The sequence below is a fragment of the Carassius auratus genome, unplaced genomic scaffold, assembly GCF_003368295.1.
Source record: "Carassius auratus strain Wakin unplaced genomic scaffold, ASM336829v1 scaf_tig00038024, whole genome shotgun sequence".
Taxonomy (NCBI): domain Eukaryota; kingdom Metazoa; phylum Chordata; class Actinopteri; order Cypriniformes; family Cyprinidae; genus Carassius; species Carassius auratus.
Window position 1 is genome coordinate 1 of NW_020526419.1, and position 19,162 is coordinate 19,162.

Below are 19,162 nucleotides of genomic sequence, written 5' to 3' on the forward strand. Positions count from 1 at the left end.
CAACTTCAGAGTTCCCCAGCCCCTTGTCCTGAGTTTCAAGAGTCTATCGACCTGTCTCGAGTCCCTGGAGTTTATCATGAGTTTAAGGCAGTGTTCAGCAAGTCCCGGGCCACCTCCTTACCACCTCACCGTGCTTACGACTGTGCTATTGAATTACTCCCTGGCTCTTGCACTCCCAGGGGTCGGATTTTCTCTTTGTCTCCCCCAGAGCGCTCAGCTATGGATCTCTACATTAAGGAGTCCTTGGTAGCTGGTATCATCCGTGCCTTGTATTGATTACCGGGGCCTCAACAAGATCACAGTTCGAAATCGATACCCCCTACCTCTCATGGCCACAGCCTTTGAACTGCTTCAAGGAGCCTCTGTTTTCACTAAACTAGATCTCCGAAATGCTTACCTTCTTGTGCGGATCCGGCAGGGAGATGAATGGAAGACTGCCTTCAACACCTCCACAGGCCACTATGAGTATCTCGTAATGCCGTTCGGACTCACCAATGCCCCCGCAGTATTCCAAGCACTAATTAATGATGTCCTCCGGGACCTTCTTAATCAATTCGTCTTTGTATAACTTGACGATATTCTCATTTTCTCAAAGTCACTGGAGGAGCATGAGGGGCATGTTAGCAGGGTTCTCCAGAGACTCCTTGACAATCACCTCTACGTAAAGCCAGAGAAGTGTGAATTTCATGTTACCCAGGCTCAGTTTCTTGGATTCATTGTCACCCTTGGCCACCTGGAGATGGACCCTAAGAAAGTAGAGGCAATCCACAAACTGCCTATACCTACTAATGTCAAGGAGGTACAACGTTTCATTGGCTTCGCAAACTTCTATAGAAAGTTAATTAAGAATTTCAGCTCTGTTGTGGCCCCCTTGACAACACTTACAAGGGAGGAGGAACCAAGGGTCAGTGGGGTCTCGTCGCCTGTCGGATGCCGAGCGCAACTACCACGTGGGGGATCGTGAGTTGCTTGGAGTAAAACTGGCCTTGGAGGAGTGGCGCCAGTGGCTCGAGGGGGCCCAGCACCCTTTTCAGGTTCTCACGGATCACAAAAAACCTGGAGTATCTCCAGCAGGCTAAGCGGTTGAATCCTTCGGCAAGCTAGATGGTCACTGTTTTTAAGTCGATTCCAGTTTCTCCTATCTTACAGACCTGGCACCAAGAACCTCAAGCCAGAGGCCCTGTCTCAAGCCTACTCTCCTGAGACACAAGAGAGGCCTTTGATACCAATAATTCTGAGGTCTAGTATCGTCGCGCCTCTTCAGTGGGAACTGGAAAGAGTGGTGCGAGAGGCCCTTGCCCATGAGCCTGATCCAGGTGGTGGTCCCCCTGGACGCCTGTTCGTTCCTCAAGCTGCCCGATCCGAGCTGTCTTGAGTCTCCCTTAACTTGCCATCCAGTAAGTGCCCGCACCCTTGACTTTCTCCAGCGGCGGTTTCAGTAGCCATCCATCAAGAAGGACGTTTAAAGTCTGTGTGGAGGCCTGCCCTGTATGCAACCAAGGAAAGTCTGCACATCAGCGACCTCAGGGACTGCTCCGTCCCTTACCTATTCCCTGCAGGCCATGGTCACATCTCTCTCTGGACTTTGTTAAAGGCCTTCCGCCATCCAAGGGCAATACCTGTTCTCGTCCCGGTTCTGGGGAGCCTTCTGCAGGCTGATTGGGGCCACGGCCAGCCTATCGTCTGGGTTCTATCCGGAGTCTAATGGCCAGACAGAACGTATTAATCAGGACCTGGAGACCACCCTACGGTGTATGGCGGCTAACAATCCCACGTCTTGGGCCACCTGTATTATTTGGGCCGAATATGCCCACAACACCCTCCAGTCCTCGGCCACTGTACTATCCCCCTTTGAATGCCAGTTTGGATATACCCCTCCATTATTCCCAGAGGAAGAGGTGCAAGTTGGTGTTCCCTCGGCCCAACGCTTTGTCCAGCGCTGTCGGCTTATGTGGAGGAAGGCCAGATGTACCATCCTTCGGACTTCCCAGATAAACCAAGTTCAGGCTAATCGTCGCCGTCGGACAGCCCCCAACTTTCGAGCTGGTCAAAGAGTTTGGCTATCTACAAAGCACCTGCCCCTCCGGGTCGAATCCAAGAAACTCTCCCAGAAATACATCGGCCCTTTTCGCATAGCAAGGAATCATTTATTAAGATAATTTATTTCTCCCTCGTTCCCTTAGAATTAACTCCACATTTCATGTCTCGTTACTAAAACCTGTCTTGTCTTCTCCGTTTGCTCCCCCGCACAGGCCCCCCTCGACCTCCCAGGATCATAAATGGCCAGCCAGCCTACACAGTGTGCCGGAAACTGGACTCCCGGAGGGTCCAGAACTCACTACAATATCTGGTGGACTGGGAGGGCTAATGGCCAGAGGAGCGCTCCTGGGTTCCAGCCAAAGACATCCTTGACCCAAGTTTGACACGGGAGTTTCACACCCGGAGGCCGGGGTGTTCTGGAAGGAACGTCAGAAGCCGTTCCTAGAGGAGGGGGTCCTGTCAGCATTTGACCTCCTGTAGTTTGTCTCCGTGCCTCTAGAGGTCCCCTGTGTTCCCTTCTGTCTTAGTTCTTCTTTGTCTACTCTTGTTAGGGTTATCCAGGTCACCTGTGCCTTGTTTCTCTTAGAGTATTTTAGCTGAGTCTTTCCCTTTATTTGACACTTGGTTTTTGAGTCCAGGCTGCGTGCTACCAGCTCTGAATTTACAAGTCCTTCCAAGTCTTTCCATGCTACCTCAAGTAAGGTGTTCCTAGTTATTTGATTGTTCACATGCTCTAGTTTTGTTTTCTCGTGGAGTTTTTATTTTCCCTTGTGGTTTTGTTTTCCCATTATCTCTCTTGTTATTAATTCCTCTGTCTGAGAAGAAATTTTGTTGGATTTTTTGGCTTGCAAAGTGTTTTTTTTTTTTTTTTAATTTAATAAACCAATATTGCATGGAGTCCTCCCTTGAGTATTTCAATTGGGTCCAACACCTCAGCCTCTGTGGCCTAGTGGCAGATCTCTCAACCGCCACACCAGAGACCTGAGTTCTAGCCTGGCTCGTGGCATATATATATATATATATATATATTCCTGGGATGCTCCAGCCTTCAGTGTGACATGTAACATCCAGTCTGTCACATGATCATTTAGAAATTATTCTGATTTATTATGAGTGTTGGAAACAGTTCAATTTTAAATTGTAATAATATATCACAATATAAAAAAAAAATCTGTATTTTTGATCAAATAAATGCAGGCTTGATGAGCAGAAGAAACTTCTTTCAAAAACATAAAAAATAATAATGTTTCAAAACTTTTGTTCTGTACTGTACATACACACACACATACATTACATATATACATATATATATATATTAGGGGTGTAACAATACGTATATTCGTATTGAACCTTTCGGTACAAGGCTTTCGGTTCGGTACGCGGTACGCATTATGCACCGAACGGTTCGTTAGACTAATTAATACTACTAAAAAAGTGAAATATATTGATATGCGTTCAACAAGGTAGCCCAATAACCCAAACGACGTAACAGGCAACGCCCCTGACACTCCCGAAGAAGAAAAAAATACCAACTATGTTTATGTTAGGCTACTTAGTCAGGCGCTCGCTCATTCACTCAGTACGCGCTGAAGGCTCATTGCAAAATGGCCAATGCGTTTAACAGATCAGAAATAGAAGATCCTCCAATAACCAACAGGTCTGGTGTTTGGGTGCACTTTGGATTCCCTGTAAGCTATAATGGTGATGGCAAGAGAGTGGTGGATAAAAAAAACAACGGTATGTCACATCTGCTACATGACAATAGGGTTCACCAGCGGGAATACACAAAAAAGAAAAAAAAAAAGAAAAAGAAAAAACAACAACAGCGGGAATACTTGACACATGTCAACTCATTTACGCCGACATCACCTTAGTGTGTCAGTATCTGGGAAAAGACGATAAAAAAGGAGAAACATACACGCAACAAACTATCCCGCAACATTTAGACAGACATTTCCAACTGACTCAAACTGGGCAAAAGACATCACCGCGGCGATTGGTAGGCTACATTTACATTACATTTACATTATAGCCGCGGATATTAGACCTTACTATTTACCATTCATTCTATCATCACCATTATAGCTTACAGGGAATCCAAAGTGCACCCAAACACCATACCTGTTGGTTATTGGAGGATCTTCTATTTCTGGTCTGTTAAATGCATTAGGCATTTTGCAACGAGCCTTCAGCGCGTGCTGAGTGAGACAGAACACGTGGAAAATGCTAGGCGCGTCTTTCTCCTTCTTTCCAAAGCGCTCGGGCAGAAGCGCCCCTGAGGCATCTGCCTTTGCTAAGCAACAATGACGTGCTCTCTCCATGAAGAGGTGGAAATTTCAGCAAAGGAAAAATGGATTTGCAGCTCTAAAAATCGCTTGCAGTAGGCTAGCTCTGCTACTAAATTTATTTCAAAATTGCAATCCATATACAACTATGATCAGCTGTTCCTTCATCTTGGCTGAGCTTTCAACGTTGTTACGGGAATGGATGAAACTGATTGGTTAGTTCTTGTCACATGACCCGCAGTGCGCTTGCGGCATTCTGAAAAGTTGAGATGTTTTTACATTTTGCTTTATCTAAAACGTACCGAACCGTACCGAACCGAACTGTGACATCAGTGTATCGTATCGAACCGAACCATGAATTTTGTGAACCGTTACACCCCTAATATATGTATATATATATATATATATATATAGAGAGAGAGAGAGAGAGAGAGAGAGAGAGAGAGAGTGCAATGAAAAGTTGACTTTGAAATCTTTTCCTCAGCAAAAATATATGCAGAACCGCACCTGTCATCTGTGGAAAAAGTACATAGCCCCTACATTTAGTAGCTCATTTCTGTCTGTCAGTCTCCAGCCTTGACTAAGACACATTTTTGGCAATTCTTTCAATTCTTGCAGACTGTTTGCTGTTCAATCTTCTATTGCTATGAAAGGATATTAAATCTTAGCCTCAGAGTAGAAGGTAATGGCAACCTCTTGCTGTGTACTTCATCTATTGTGTTGTAGTTTTGCTGAAAGTCTTAAAGTGAGCGGCTGGGATCTGCCTGAAGAGACATGTCTGTATCTGTCTTATTTATGAGCACTGATAACAAACAGAAGAGTTGGATGACATGCGTGAAATGCATTCGGTGTGAAATAGGAGAATGAGTGTAATTGTTTAGTTTATCTTTGAGAACGTTACCTTGAGTATATAGTTTCCTGGCTGAACATCAGTGATGTCAATCCATTGGCAATCAATATCTGCATTGTATGTATCATAGCAACCTGGACTGAGACCCTGCAATATTAAAACAAATCAAAACATTAGAATAATCAAAAAACAGTGCCATACTAATAATTTTATTTTTAACAAAAAATAAACAAATGTGTCTCAGAGGTGCACCTGGGTGTGTGAAGTACAGGCGTATCGTTTGAGATGGCCGAAGTCGCAGGTCGTGTCCTCCAGACAGAAGCTGGCCTTGTGTCCCTCTGCCACCTTCCGGCCGCTGCTGACCTCTAAAAGATCGTAGTGACTGAACTCATCCATACTGTGGTAATGTCTGATCAGAGATAGAGAGAGAAGAGACGATACTGATATAAAAAAAGGACCATGGCAATACCACCTAGTGTTATTTTATTATTATTAAAGCTGCAGTCCATAAGGTTTTGCCTCTTTGTCGGCATCTCTGTTTGAAACCTGCAATTGCAGTTATTTGTTGAATTATCTTCCTTGTGTGGGTCGTGCACCGGCAGGAATCTAATGCTTTGAGGTGAATGTGTGGATACTGTACTCAGGAATCACAGATTCTTGCCTACGTTTTGGAATATATGATCCAAATAAGAGTTTACACTGGAGATTTTCACCTGTACAATTAAGTAACAAGTCTGCCACTTTTGTTCTGAGTCTTGGTGCTGGCAGGAGTTGTAGGTTTAGGTGAATGAACAGTGAATGAACAGTGCTCTCTTCCTCCCTCAGTACTCATGACTGAAGTGCCCTTGAGCAAGGCACTGAACCCCCAGTTGCTCCCTGTGCACTGGATCTATATCTGCCCACTGCTGTGTGTGTGTGTTCACTTTTCTGGGTGTGTGTTCACAGTGTGTGTGTGTGTTCACTGCTCCTGGTGTGTGTTCACAGTGTGTGTTCACTGCTCTGGGTGTGTGTTCACAGTGTATGTGTGTGTGTGTGTGTGTGTGTGTGTGTGTGTGTGTTCACTGCTCCGGGTGTGTGTTCACAGTGTGTGTGTGTGTGTGTGTGTGTTCACTGCTCCGGGTGTGTGTTCACAGTGTGTGTGTGTTCACTGCTCCTGGTGTGTGTTCACAGTGTGTGTGTGTTCACTGCTCCTGGTGTGTGTTCACAGTGTGTGTGTTCACAGTGTGTGTTCACTGCTCCTGGTGTGTGTTCACAGTGTGCGTGTGTGTGTGTGTTCACTGCTCCGGGTGTGTGTTCACAGTGTGTGTGTGTGTGTTCACTGCTCTAGGTGTGTGTTCACAGTGTGTGTGTGTGTGTTCACTGCTCCGGGTGTGTGTGTGTTCACTGCTCCTGGTGTGTGTTCATAGTGTGTGTTCACTGCTCCAGGTGTGTGTTCACAATGTGTGTGTGTTCACTGCTCCAGGTGTGTGTTCACAGTGTGTGTGTGTGTGTTCACTGCTCCGGGTGTGTGTGTGTTCACTGCTCCTGGTGTGTGTTCACAGTGTGTGTGTGTGTTCACTGCTTCGGGTGTGTGTTCACAGTGTGTGTGTGTGTGTGTGTGTGAGAGAGTGTGTGTGTTCACTGCTCCAGGTGTGTGTTCACAGTGTGTGTGTGTGTGTGTGTGTGTTCACTGCTCCAGGTGTGTGTTCACAGTGTGTGTGTGTTCACTGCTCCGGGTGTGTGTTCACAGTGTGTGGGCATGTTTTTGTGTCATATCAGGACACAACTCTGTATAATGACATGGGTATGACGCAGGTATCACAAGGAGAGGGTGACTTATGAGGACATAAGCCATGTCCCCATTTTTCAAAACACTTATAAATCATACAGAATGAGTTTTTTTGAGAAAGTAAAAATGCACAAAGTTGCCTGTGAGGGTTAGGGTTAGGTGTAGGGTTGGTGAAGGGACATAGAATATACAGTTTGTACAGTATAAAAACCATTACACCTATGGGATGTCCCCACTTTTCACAAAAACAAACGTGTGTGTGTGTGTTCACTGCTCCAGGTGTGTGTTCACAGTGTGTGTGTGTGTTCACTGCTCCGGGTGTGTGTTCACAGTGTGTTCACTTCTCACTGCTGTGTGTGTGCACTTGAATGGGTTAAATGCAGAGCACCAATTCCAAATATGGGTAACCATACTTGGCAAATGTCACGACTTTCACTTTCACTAAGCATTGAACTAATTATTTAAAGCAATGCTCTTTGTTTCTGGTCAAGTCTTTGAAATGCATGAATATCCCAGCAGGTGAGTCAGAAGTCTGACTCTATGTGTCACGCCGCTGTTTCTTGCAGTCTGTATGGCAAAAGTGTTTTCTCGGAAAGCTGTGGTAATACCTGAAGGACTTGCGGCAGGGAAAACAGGTACTTTCCTCTGACAGAGTTCAGAGTTTCCACAGGGATACTATATTTCCCATAACATGCCAAACATATTAAATCTTATTTGATGAGGGGATGACAGACATTTCAGGGGCCGGTTGCCAAATCCCTGAGCAAACTACATTTGAATGAAAAATCACACACACACACACACACACACACACACACACACACATACACACACACAAACACAAACACACACACACACTCTCACACCACTCACAAAAATATGGCCTACTACTCACTCAGGCAACTCTCACTTAGTACATGTGCAACTGACTTATAATACCAATATTTATAATATATATAATATTTAATAATATATATAATAATATATATAATATTTATTTAATACCGAGTACAAATAAATGTGAGTTATAGAGAAGTATTTAAACAATCACAAACTGAGAAGAAAACACCTGTTGTCATATATATATATGAATCTGTGATGGACTTTCTGCATGAGAACGCCCTCTGGCTTCAAGTATGAATGAGTCATGCACTGCATGAGTGTTTAGTGCTTTATAGTGTTCACATTAGCTCATAATTGTGAATAAAACGTCAGGTCATGCATGGACTATACTGTCTCTTAAACTTCAAATGTAGATTTATTTAAACTGGCCCTAGAAAAGCTGTGTGTGAACACACCTGCCTGTCAAAAGTAAGGGGGACTAATTTGCATTTTATTAAAAGTTCTCCACGTACCCTGCATATTCTATGCCCATGATGTCTCCACATATACAGATGTAAAAGAGAGACTCACTGGTGACAGCTGTGCCACTCCCAGGTGTGACGAGGCCGGTTGGGCATGAAATCAGCTGTCCCTTGGTTCTTCACTCTCTGAGGGAAGCGTAGAAGAACCCTGAGACTGTAGTCTGTGGTTTCATCACTATAGGCGGAGCTGAGGGAAAAAAAAATAATAATAAACAAATAAACCTTCATGAGGGACTGCAGCACTGAGTAATAAAACATGTTGTATATATGAGATGAGCTCATAACAGCAGGCTGGATTTATATGATGTGACACCACCCATACTTCTGCATCAGACATCATCTAACACTCTTTTTGTTAGTTGTTTGAAGTATTATTGTATGGTGTGGTGTAAACAGATGTAAACGAGTGTGGGAGGGTTATTGTGTAAATACTGCCTGACCAGCTTTGTTTTGCCTTTTCATAAATAGAAGAATTGAGGATTCTCACCTGGCCAAACACTTCTCCTCTGCAGCACAGCGTAAAGAGTACATATGGGCTCTTTGAATGTATGTGGAAGCTTGGACATAATTCGGGTCAGGAACCAGGTCAGGCAAACCTAAAAGCAGGAGACATCATCAGGATTACAGTATAGAACCAGCTGCTGAAGCACATTTCCTGAAATTACACTGAAGGGGAAAAAAATCTTAACTGGTCTTAGTAGGTCAGGTCTAGGTCTAGGCTGGTCTAGGCTGGTGTACATAACTGGTCAAGCTGATTTTCAGCTGGTTTGTAGAATTAAATGCACCCAAAGTCCCTGAAATCCACATTATAAGTATCTAAATAACTTTAAAACCACCACCTCTTCACCTAAAAAGTATCTAAAACCAACAAATAGACCAACCTGACCACCCACAAATTGTACAAAACCACTCAAATAACCACCAAACTGACTAGTCTATCCAAAAATAAAATAAAATAAAATAAAACAGTGTTAAAAACTGTATGACCACCAAACCGACAGGTCTGACCACCCCTGTGTGCAAAACGTATGTCTGATCACCTAAAAAATTTCCAAAACCACCAAAACAACTGATCTGAAGAACGAAATTGAGTCCAAAACTCTAAAACCACCAAACCGACAAGATTGACAAGCTGAAGTGTCTCCAAATGCCTGGCCATCTGAAAAGTATCCAAAACCACTTTAAAACCACCAAACTGACCAGTCTGATCATGATGAATGTGCGTGGTTCAGCGAGGTCTGCGACGGGAGAGAGAGCTGAGGACTCGTGGGAGAAAGCAGCAGACCTGCGGGAGAGACCGTAAACCAGAATAGTGTTCAGTGAATGTGATTGATGCGCATGTGGCGCGAGTTTTGTTTTCTTTTTGAGCTAATGAATATTCCCACGAGCCTCAGAACGCCGACCCCGTTCTCCTTCCTTCTCAGTTGATCTTGAGCCTAATACCACTACACTGGTGCCAAAACCCGGGAGGGAAGGAGAATCACACCGCCATGCAGACTCCGCCAGGAACATTGGGATCGCCGTTTGTGGAGATCATCACGTCGCTTGCGGGCCTGCACCAAGAACACCACCAGGCCCTGCTGGACTTGTGGGCCGACCACGATCGGCATTTCCAGGCGATGATACAGGCCCAGCAGGAGGACCACGAGCTGTTCCGAACCTCCTGGTGTATGCCGACCTAAAAAGAGCTATTCTCCAAAGGGTCGGCCTCAGCCTCGAGCAGCATCGTCAGCGCTTCCGGTCGCTGGACCTGGCCGAAGCGGGCCGGCCCTTTGTCCTGGCCCAGCAGCTCTGGGACTCATGCCGCAAATGGCTGTTGGCCGGAGGAAGCGACGCAGAGAGTATCATCAACACGGTGGTACTGGAGCAGTTCTTCTCCCGTATCCCGAAAAAGACTGCTCAGTGGGTTCAGTGCCACCAGCCGGTGTCGCTGGATCTTGCCATCCAACTGGGTCGAACCCCTTCCAGCTATCTCTCTCTCTTCCCCTACCTATCTCTCTTCCCCCACCCCAAAATCTGTTCCTTCTCCTAGGACCCGAGTCGGGGGGCCACCGAGGGCCACGCCGCGTTGTAGGACAGGGACGGAGCTGGTTGCTGGGTCGAGGGGCCCTGCCCAGGGGAGCGAGGGATTACCTGACCCACTTCCGGCCACTAGGGCAGCGGGGAGGCCTGGGCCAGCCTGGGCCAGCCTGTTGGCATAGCGGGGATCCAGGTCAATTTGTGGATAGGTGCCTAGTCATGGAGGTGGGGACGTTGGTCTGGATCCTGGATGACCTGCAGGCTGCCCCCAATCAAGCCGGGTGTTGTATCAAATACCCGTGAGTATTAAAGGGGGTATTTATCGGGCTTTGGTGGATTCAGGTTGTAACCAGACCTCCATCCATCAAAGCCTGATACAATCTGGGGCATTGGATATGGGCCGCATGGTTAAAGTGAGGTGTGTGCACGGGGATATAGTGGAATACCCCGTAAAAGCCATAGCTATTAAATTTAGGGACCAAAAGCATTATGTGGAGGTGGCAGTTAGTCCGCACCTCCGGCACCCGCTAATTTTGGGAACCAATTGGCCAGGCTTCGAACAATTATTGGGGTGTTTAACTGTGGGTGCCTCTGGGAATTAGAGTCGGCAGGACAGGGGAGCGAGCGCTCAGGTGGGAGAATCTGTGCCAGGACCCAGCGGGACGGCTCGAGGGGAACTGAGCGGCTTGGCGAGGCTGAACCTTGCCAGTTCTAATGATTTTCCCCTGGAACAGTCCCAGGATGAAACCCTCAAACATGCGTTTGAACAGGTCCGGACCATTGATGGACAGGTCCTCCATCCAGACCGCGCTCTCCTATCCGTATTTTGCCATTATTAAAGACCGGTTGTATCGCATGACCCACGACACGCAAACAAAGGAGGATACAACCCAATTGTTAGTACCTCGGAGCCGTCGGGAAATGCTATTCCAGACGGCACATTGCAATCCTATGGCAGGGCATTTGGAAATGACAGCGACACTAAATCGCCTAATGACCCGTTTTTTTTGGCCGGGCATTCACGAGAACGTGCACAGATGGTGCGCGTCTTGTCGTGAATGTCAGTTGGTAAACCCACCGGCCACCCCAAAAGCGCCATTGCGCCCTCTTCCTCTAGTGCAGATCCCCTTCGAACTAATTGGCATGGATCTCATCGGGCCATTAGAGCGATCGGCACGCGGACATCGGTTTGCGCTAGTCATAGTCAATTACGCAACCCGATAACCCGAGGCAGTGGTGCTCTGCAACATCTCAGCAAAGAGTGTACTGTGCGCGAGGTCCCTCAAGCCTCTACGGGGTTTTCCCCCTTCGAGCTTCTTTACGGACGACAACCCCGGGGGGTCTTGGACGTCCTGAAAGAAACTTGGGAGGACGGACGTTCGGACAGTAAAAACAAAATTCAATATGTCTTGGACCTGAGAGCAAAACTCCATACACTGGGGCGGCCAACCCGAAGAAGTGCGCAGTTGGGCGGGTGGAGGTAAGGTATCTGGGCTTCCACTTGGGTCACGGGCAGGTGCGTCCCCAAATTGACAAGAAAGTAGAGATTGCAGCCTGCCCCAGGCCCAAGTCCAAAAAGGAGGTGAGGCAGTTCCTGGGGCTGGCGGGATATTACCGGAGGTTTATCCCTGACTATTCGGACCTCACCAGCCTGCTGACTGACCTAACTAAAAAGGGGGAAGCAGATACGGTCCAGTGGACGGAGCTGTGCCAACAGGCCTTGACCCGGGTTAAGGCTGCCCTGTGTGGCGGACCACTCCTGCACTCTCCTAACTTTTCTCTCCCCTTTTTGTTGCAGACTGGCGTGTCGGACAGGGGGCTGGGTGCAGTCCTATCCCAGGAGGTGGAAGGGGGGGACCGGGCGGTGCTGTACATTAGTCGGAAGCTCTCAAAGAGATAGACTAAGTACAGCACCATAGAAAAAGAGTGTTTGGCCATCAGGTGGGGGGTTCTCACCCTTCGCTATTACCTCCTGGGGCGGGAGTTCACCCTCTGCTCGGACCACGCGCCCCTCCAGTGGCTCCACCGCATTAAGGATAACAACGCGCGAATCACTCGTTGGTATCTGTCTCTGCAGTCGTTTAAGTTCGAGGTGATTCACAGGCCGGGGGCGCAGATGGCTGTGGCCGACTTCCTCTCCAGGAATGGGGGGGGGGCTGCAGGCCGGATGGCTCCCCGGCCTGAGTCGGGAGAGAGAGCTGAGGACTCGTGGGAGAAAGCAGAAGACGTGCGGGAGAGACCGTAAATCAGAATGGTGTTCATTGAACGTTATTGATGCGCATGTGGCGTGAGTTTTGTTTTCTTTTTGAGCTAATAAATATTTCCACGAGCCTCAGAACGCAGACTCCATTCTCCTTCCTTCTCAGTTGATCTTGAGCCTAATATCACTACAATGAACAAGTCCAAAGCTACTCTTAAATTGACCACCAAATGTCCAAATTCCATTAAAACAAGCAAACAGACCATCTTTGGAGATAAACTTTGACCATAAAAACGAGCAGGATAATAACAATATCATAACACACTGTCCTGGGGACAAATGTTTGTCTTTAATGTTCTGAGCTGTTCTGATGTTACATACTTTTAAATGTAAAAAAAGCTAAATATTTGAAAAAATGTCTGTAACCAAATAAGTATGCCTTTGAAAAAATACACAAGAGATGAAGAGGGTTTTGAGGATATAATGCTGAAGCCTCACAGTATAATGCATCAAACACTGTTTCTCATCTGGTTTCAAGGTCATGCAAAAATAAGAAAAAAAGAACAAAGTGTTGCACCTAGAGAGGGAGAGAGCGAGAGAGCGATAGAGAGAGAGTACAAAAGATGAGGGAGAGGTGACAGTGAAACAAAAATGAGATCACTTCCCTGCTGGATATGCTGGATATGGGCATGTGACCAAGTTTGTTGAAAAACAGAGCTAGTGGTAATAGCTATTGTTCATAAAACTCTTTCCAGTACAGAAACTACATACTTATCACCTTTATTTACACTTAAAATGCAAGCTCACTTTCTGTCTAAATAATCTTATGAAAATAATAACAGTGCAGTCAAAGTCCGTAGGTGTACATTAACATTTCTTCAAAGGGATGGCGACAGCATATTTGCTTTCATGCTTTGCATGTCATGGATTTCAAAGAAAAGAATCCTGTTGAGAAGATCTGTACCAATGGACTCCAGCGTATGATACTGGAGTCCCACTAGCCCTCTTAAATACCTTAACCAGCAAGACTTTGATGGTCATCCAGCAGCATTTTATTATAAAACATTTTTTGCATACAGCCATACCAGCAATAACAAACATAAACCAGTTTGGAGTAGCATCAAAATTCAGCTGTTTCCAGCAAGCAACAATCTGGAGTGCAGATCTTATCTCTGCTGGAGGCATGTTTAGAGTAGGGAACAACTTTCACTCTATAAAACATAATGCCCTTGGCCAGTCTCCTTATTTCAGACTCGTTAGTGCCACCCTCCACTGGAATCTGTGAATGCTTTGCAATCTTCATCTCTGTGTGCACATCTGATTTGCCAGTTTGGTCTGAAACAGACTTCAGAAAAGGCCTCAGGAAACTTCCTTGGTCAGCTTTTGTAAACAGTGTAAAGAGAGTGTGAAAGACTGTGGTCATCAAGCAAAAGTTTCTTCACACAGTCTGCACTTTTCACAAAATTCTGTTGGATGCCCGCGATACTAAAAAAGTAGTTGACTTAATTTCCTTATAAGGTCTACAAGAATTTAGAAAAACATGATGACAGGATACTGTTTTTAGCAAGATGTAAGTAAAATAAATCAATGGTCACTATTCAATACAATGTACAATGTAAGTCAAGTCAAGTAAATGTGTCCCATCTAATGTTATTTCAATTTCTAAGACTAGGATTGACAGATAATATATATATTCCCGCAGGCTGGAGCTCTGATTTCAACTTATTTGTTTGTGATTGCATCATTGGGTAATGAGTAATGTACATTTTTTCCACATGTGTACCTTCCAGTGGATTGAGTTTACACCCATTTCCCTTATGACCAGATTTTGTAAACTAGGGTGATTAGTCGTGCGTGAAGTGACTCAAGCAAGAGACAAAGACCATTTCACATTACAAAATGAACCTTGGCAGTGGCCAGAGACTCAGTCCTAAAGGCTTTACACACACACCCGTCTCCTCACACACGTTCACATATTTGCACACACACACTTTTATTTAGGGGCTAGCAAAATATTTTCTGTTTCCTGAGGCAATGGACCCCATGTGTGCTGGGTAATTTCCATCACCCCCCAACCCCCACCCCCAAAACCACACACACACATACGCTCATGTTCGCCACCCACCCCGCAACAACCAAGCCACTTGAGACCCTTACCCCACCCTCTAAAGCAAATACTGGGAACATTCACTATTAGCCCTTGCAATGCAGTCATCACCAAAACCAGAACCAAATCTTCAAACAATGAGCACTCTTTGTGCAGAGCGAGTATCCATAGGCACTAAGCACACACACAAACTACCGCATACTCTTACCCCCACAACACCTGGTTTCAATAACCCAGTCTCTGAGATGAAGATGGACTTGGGACTTCTTTGATTGTAAATTGAAACACAATGGCAATGTGTGTGTGGTGGTGGGGGGTTCAGACATGCTCAGATATTTGGAGAGAGTACATTTTTACTGACTCCTTATGAGTAAACAAACAGAAAAAATTTCCAGCTGCATAAGCAAACAGCTTTACAATCAATTTTGTGCAGTCTGAGTCCCTTGGGTTACATGTTTGCTAATCCAAAGGGCTGCCAGGAAACACAAAGAGATGGCAGAAGAGCTACATTTTTTAGATGTCTCTCTGCTTTTCTCACTTCCTTTTGTTGAGAGCAAGAATCTTTGTGATTAACTTTACTTAGCATAGCAGCCTGCAGAATTGCTCGGCACGTGAATCACAAGGAAAAATAGTAGTATCCAGTACGATATATGCAAAACACACTTTCTGGACTGCTGGTCTATTTCCCAAACTGTTGAATAAAATTAGTGTGGGATGTACAAATAGATTCTTTCACAAGTGTATACGATGTGGATATGCATCATACCTCTTTGCTGAGTACGATAAACACTCCCTGCATTCACGGTGGGGCTCTCTGCATTGTTAGAGATGAGAGGGTTACGTGGAGGTGGTTGTACGAACGGAGGCTGTGGTTGGGGCCTTCCAAAGGGGGGAAACTGTTCATACTGGGGGCTTTGCACCGCAGGCTGGAATGAGCCTGTGTTGCTAGAAACAGGTACTGCAGCATCTCGAGAGTCCTCGTTGTACAGACTGTGCATGTACCTGTGGTCCAGTCCATCAGAAACTGGTGGCTGTGCAGGCTGGGCAGGAACAGCTTGGTATGGTTGACCATAAGGGGCATAGTATTGATGCCTGTCGTCAGTTGCAGTACCCCCTCCATTATAGCTACCTCCTCTAAAACTTCCAGTGGAGTACCCACCTCCTCCATATCCTCCTCCGGCATAGCCACCACCAGTGCCCGTAGAGTACCCCGTCCCACGGAAGGGAGGTTCGTATGACCTGTCTGGATCCGAGTCATAAGGAGAAGAATAAGGAGGCTGTTGAGGGAATGGATACTGTGAATAAGAAGAAGAGGATGAGGAGGAGGATGAGCCAGATGATGGTCTAAAGCGTGAGCCGGTAGATGACTGGAAGCGACTCGTTTCACCTGTTCCAGCTGCACCTTGACGCCAGTTTTTCTGGCACCTGGCCAAACCCAAACGGATGTCTGGCTTGGCCTCTCACAGTCTCAGAACTTCCTCTGGAGGGTGCTTGTCTCCGTACATTCCCACCCTGTGGTCGACGGTTGGGAGTGTCCGCTAAAATCACTCGGGGGTTCCCTTCACGCTCCTGAACCCGAGCCGGGACATATTCAGCCCCACTATTGAGAAGACTGAACACACGTCCATTGTTCTCCCATTGAATCATCTGTCTCCATGGGTTTGAGTTGTCAGTCTGAGATTGATGCTGAGATTGGGACTGTCCACCTACGCTTCCAAGGAACACCCAGACCCACCATGTCACGAAAACCACAGGCAGCATATTGACAAGACTTGCATGCAAAACAACTTCTAAGCTACTTCAGAAAAGAGTGGACAGTGAAACTTCAATTTATATCCCTTGATCAAGCAGGTTAAAGGTGGAAAGGCGTAGATGACTTACAGTGTCCATGTGCAAGTCAGACTACATGCAGTGAAGAAACTTTGTCCTTGGTTCAGTATGTGGTCCAAGCATTGCTGTGAAGAAGGCAGATGATTTCTGAGGCCCCAGGGCAGGCTGCAGTATGAAAATCCTCCCTCTTCCTTACTGTCCGGATGTTGCGTTGTTGTCAGTGGACTGAGCATTGCTCTCAGGCTCTCTCTGGAGATGCCTGCCTGTTGCTCTCCTCTGCACTTCACTATTTGCCTCTCTTACTGCTTACAATGGTCTGTAAAAAAAGAGTAAAAAAAAAACAAATCTCCCCCTCCCTCTCTCTCTTTTTCCCTCTCCCTCGCTCACTCAATCTAACATGTTCTTTTTTTTAGATCCCACATGGCCCTAGTGCTAGAGCTGTTTCCTGAATTCCAGCAAAGCCGGGTCTTTGCACAGGCTTCCAGAGTCAACATCACCATCTGTGAAGGGACTTGAATATCTAGCGTGCCTGCGCTGACTTCCTTTCATCCTTCTGAACAAGCAGGGATGTCTGGTGCATGGCCTAGGTTCATCCACCCAGGTGCTAGGAGAGATGTGACTTTGTCTCATGTTTTTCCAAACACTATTTTTTTGCACTCATCATCATCATCAAAAAAGTCAGCAGAATTTGGAACAAGCTGTTCCATTTAAAATCACTTTCCAGTAAACCAAAGACAGATGAAAACAGGCAAATACACATCACTTACACTACAAAAACTAACATTATTTTACAAGCCTTATTTAAATATGCAGAGGAAGCCCAGACTCAGTAAAAATATATATATTGCATTGGACTTATATCTTTAGTGTGGATCGAACGGAGGTAATAAATCATGTACAATTTAAAGGGGTCATATGACATTGCTAAAAATAGCATTATTTTGTGTATTTGTTGTCATGCAATGTGAGTGAGAAAACACATTATTTTCCACATACTTTGCATTATTGTCATTCCTCTCTGTTCCGCCTTTCTGAAATGTGTTTTTACAAAGCTCATAGATCTGTAAAGCGCGTTGTACTCTGATTGGCCAGCTATCCAGTGCATTATGACTGGCCAAATAACCTAACGTGTGACGGAAATGTTATGCCCCTTACCACACAGCATCTCCAGAACATGTTTGGCAGTGGCAACAATATTACAGCGAAAATAAAAGTTACTTCTTCTTTCTTTGCGTAAACATTTGGTTATGCAAATCATCTCATACAGTGATGTAGAAATGTGGGGGCATGATTGAATGAGGCATTTTAGGAAGGCGTGGATGAGTCTTAACTTTGAGAAAATAATATCTCTTTGTGTTTGAGACTTTAATCTTTGTGACTTCGCAGATCTTATATAAAACAGTTTAAAATACAGTTTGTTAAGGCTGCTGATCTAAAAAAAAAAAAAAAAAAAAAAAAAAAAATAGGATTGATGTTCCTGCTTACTTTAACTGGATGGGTTAACATCTAAGGACTGAATATATTTTTGACTTCTGAAGACGGATGAGGGCTCATCTGGCTTCAGACTATTAATGGCCACCAGCTGGTTGTAACAAGCTCCTTATGAAAACTTCAGTTTTAATATCCATAACATTTCAACTAAGGGTTTTTAATAACTTAAGGGAATTGTTCTGACACTCACTGCTCAAAAAAATTGGGTTGTCATAAAATGTATGCCACAGTTTTTACTTGTTGATAATAATAGAAAGTTTACTAAACAGCTCCAAAGCTGAGAAGACATGATTTGACTGTGCATTTAGTCCCAAAACTCACTAGCTCTGATCTCACCTCCATCTTTGAAATGTAAGTGTCTGAATTCGACGCAAGGGTCTGAAAATAATCGTAGACTCTTAACATCCTGTTAACTGCCTCTTATCACCCCTCCCCACAGGCAAGAACCTCGAGCTGATTAAGATGAAACCTATTCATTTTCCCAACTCTCAACTCTGCTTATTGTTGGACTACTGACTTGCCCTCCATTTATACATCAGCACATTGTGTTGATTTCTAAAGCACAATAATATTTTTATTACAGTACAGTAGTCATTTACTTTATTTATACAGAGATCTGTCCAATGAGATCGTTCAAGTTTTATAGACATGAATGTGTTTTCCATATGTGAGATTTATTGGAGTGATATTCACCCAAATTCTGTCATAACTGACTCACCCTCATATTCCAAAGCTACATGACTGTCTTTCTTCTGTGGAACTAAAAGGAGAATTTGCATAATATACAGGTTCAATATTTAACCTTAAAGGATTCATAAAAGTAGCCCATTTCACTTCTAATGTGGAATATGATGTGAAATATCTAGTTCACAATACCCATGGCACTATTATTTTATGATGTCATACAGTAGCGTAGCCAGAAAAGAGACTCTGGGTGTGCATGTGAAAATCTGGGTGTGCCACATTTATTGTCCGATTATTGTGCAAAATTATGGGATAGTATTTTTGTCGCATTGCTTCCATCCAACCAAACTCCTAGTGGTAATTTGCAGGTCGTGTCAAAATGTAGTTAATTGTTAAATGTAATAATTTTCTTCCAAATACGACGATTTTGAACATCTGGTACGATACTTGGGCATTTCCAATCTGTCAACACTGTCTGTTGATGTTGTGCCCGGGGAGGGAGAAACATCCTCATCAGGTGTAAC

General features: G+C 45.0%; 1 pseudogene; it reads right to left on the reverse strand.

Annotated features, from left to right (window-relative positions):
* Positions 1 to 4,885: 4,885 nt before the first annotated feature.
* LOC113083373 (lysyl oxidase homolog 1-like) lies at positions 4,886 to 16,782 on the reverse strand (annotated as a pseudogene).
* Positions 16,783 to 19,162: the final 2,380 nt, after the last annotated feature.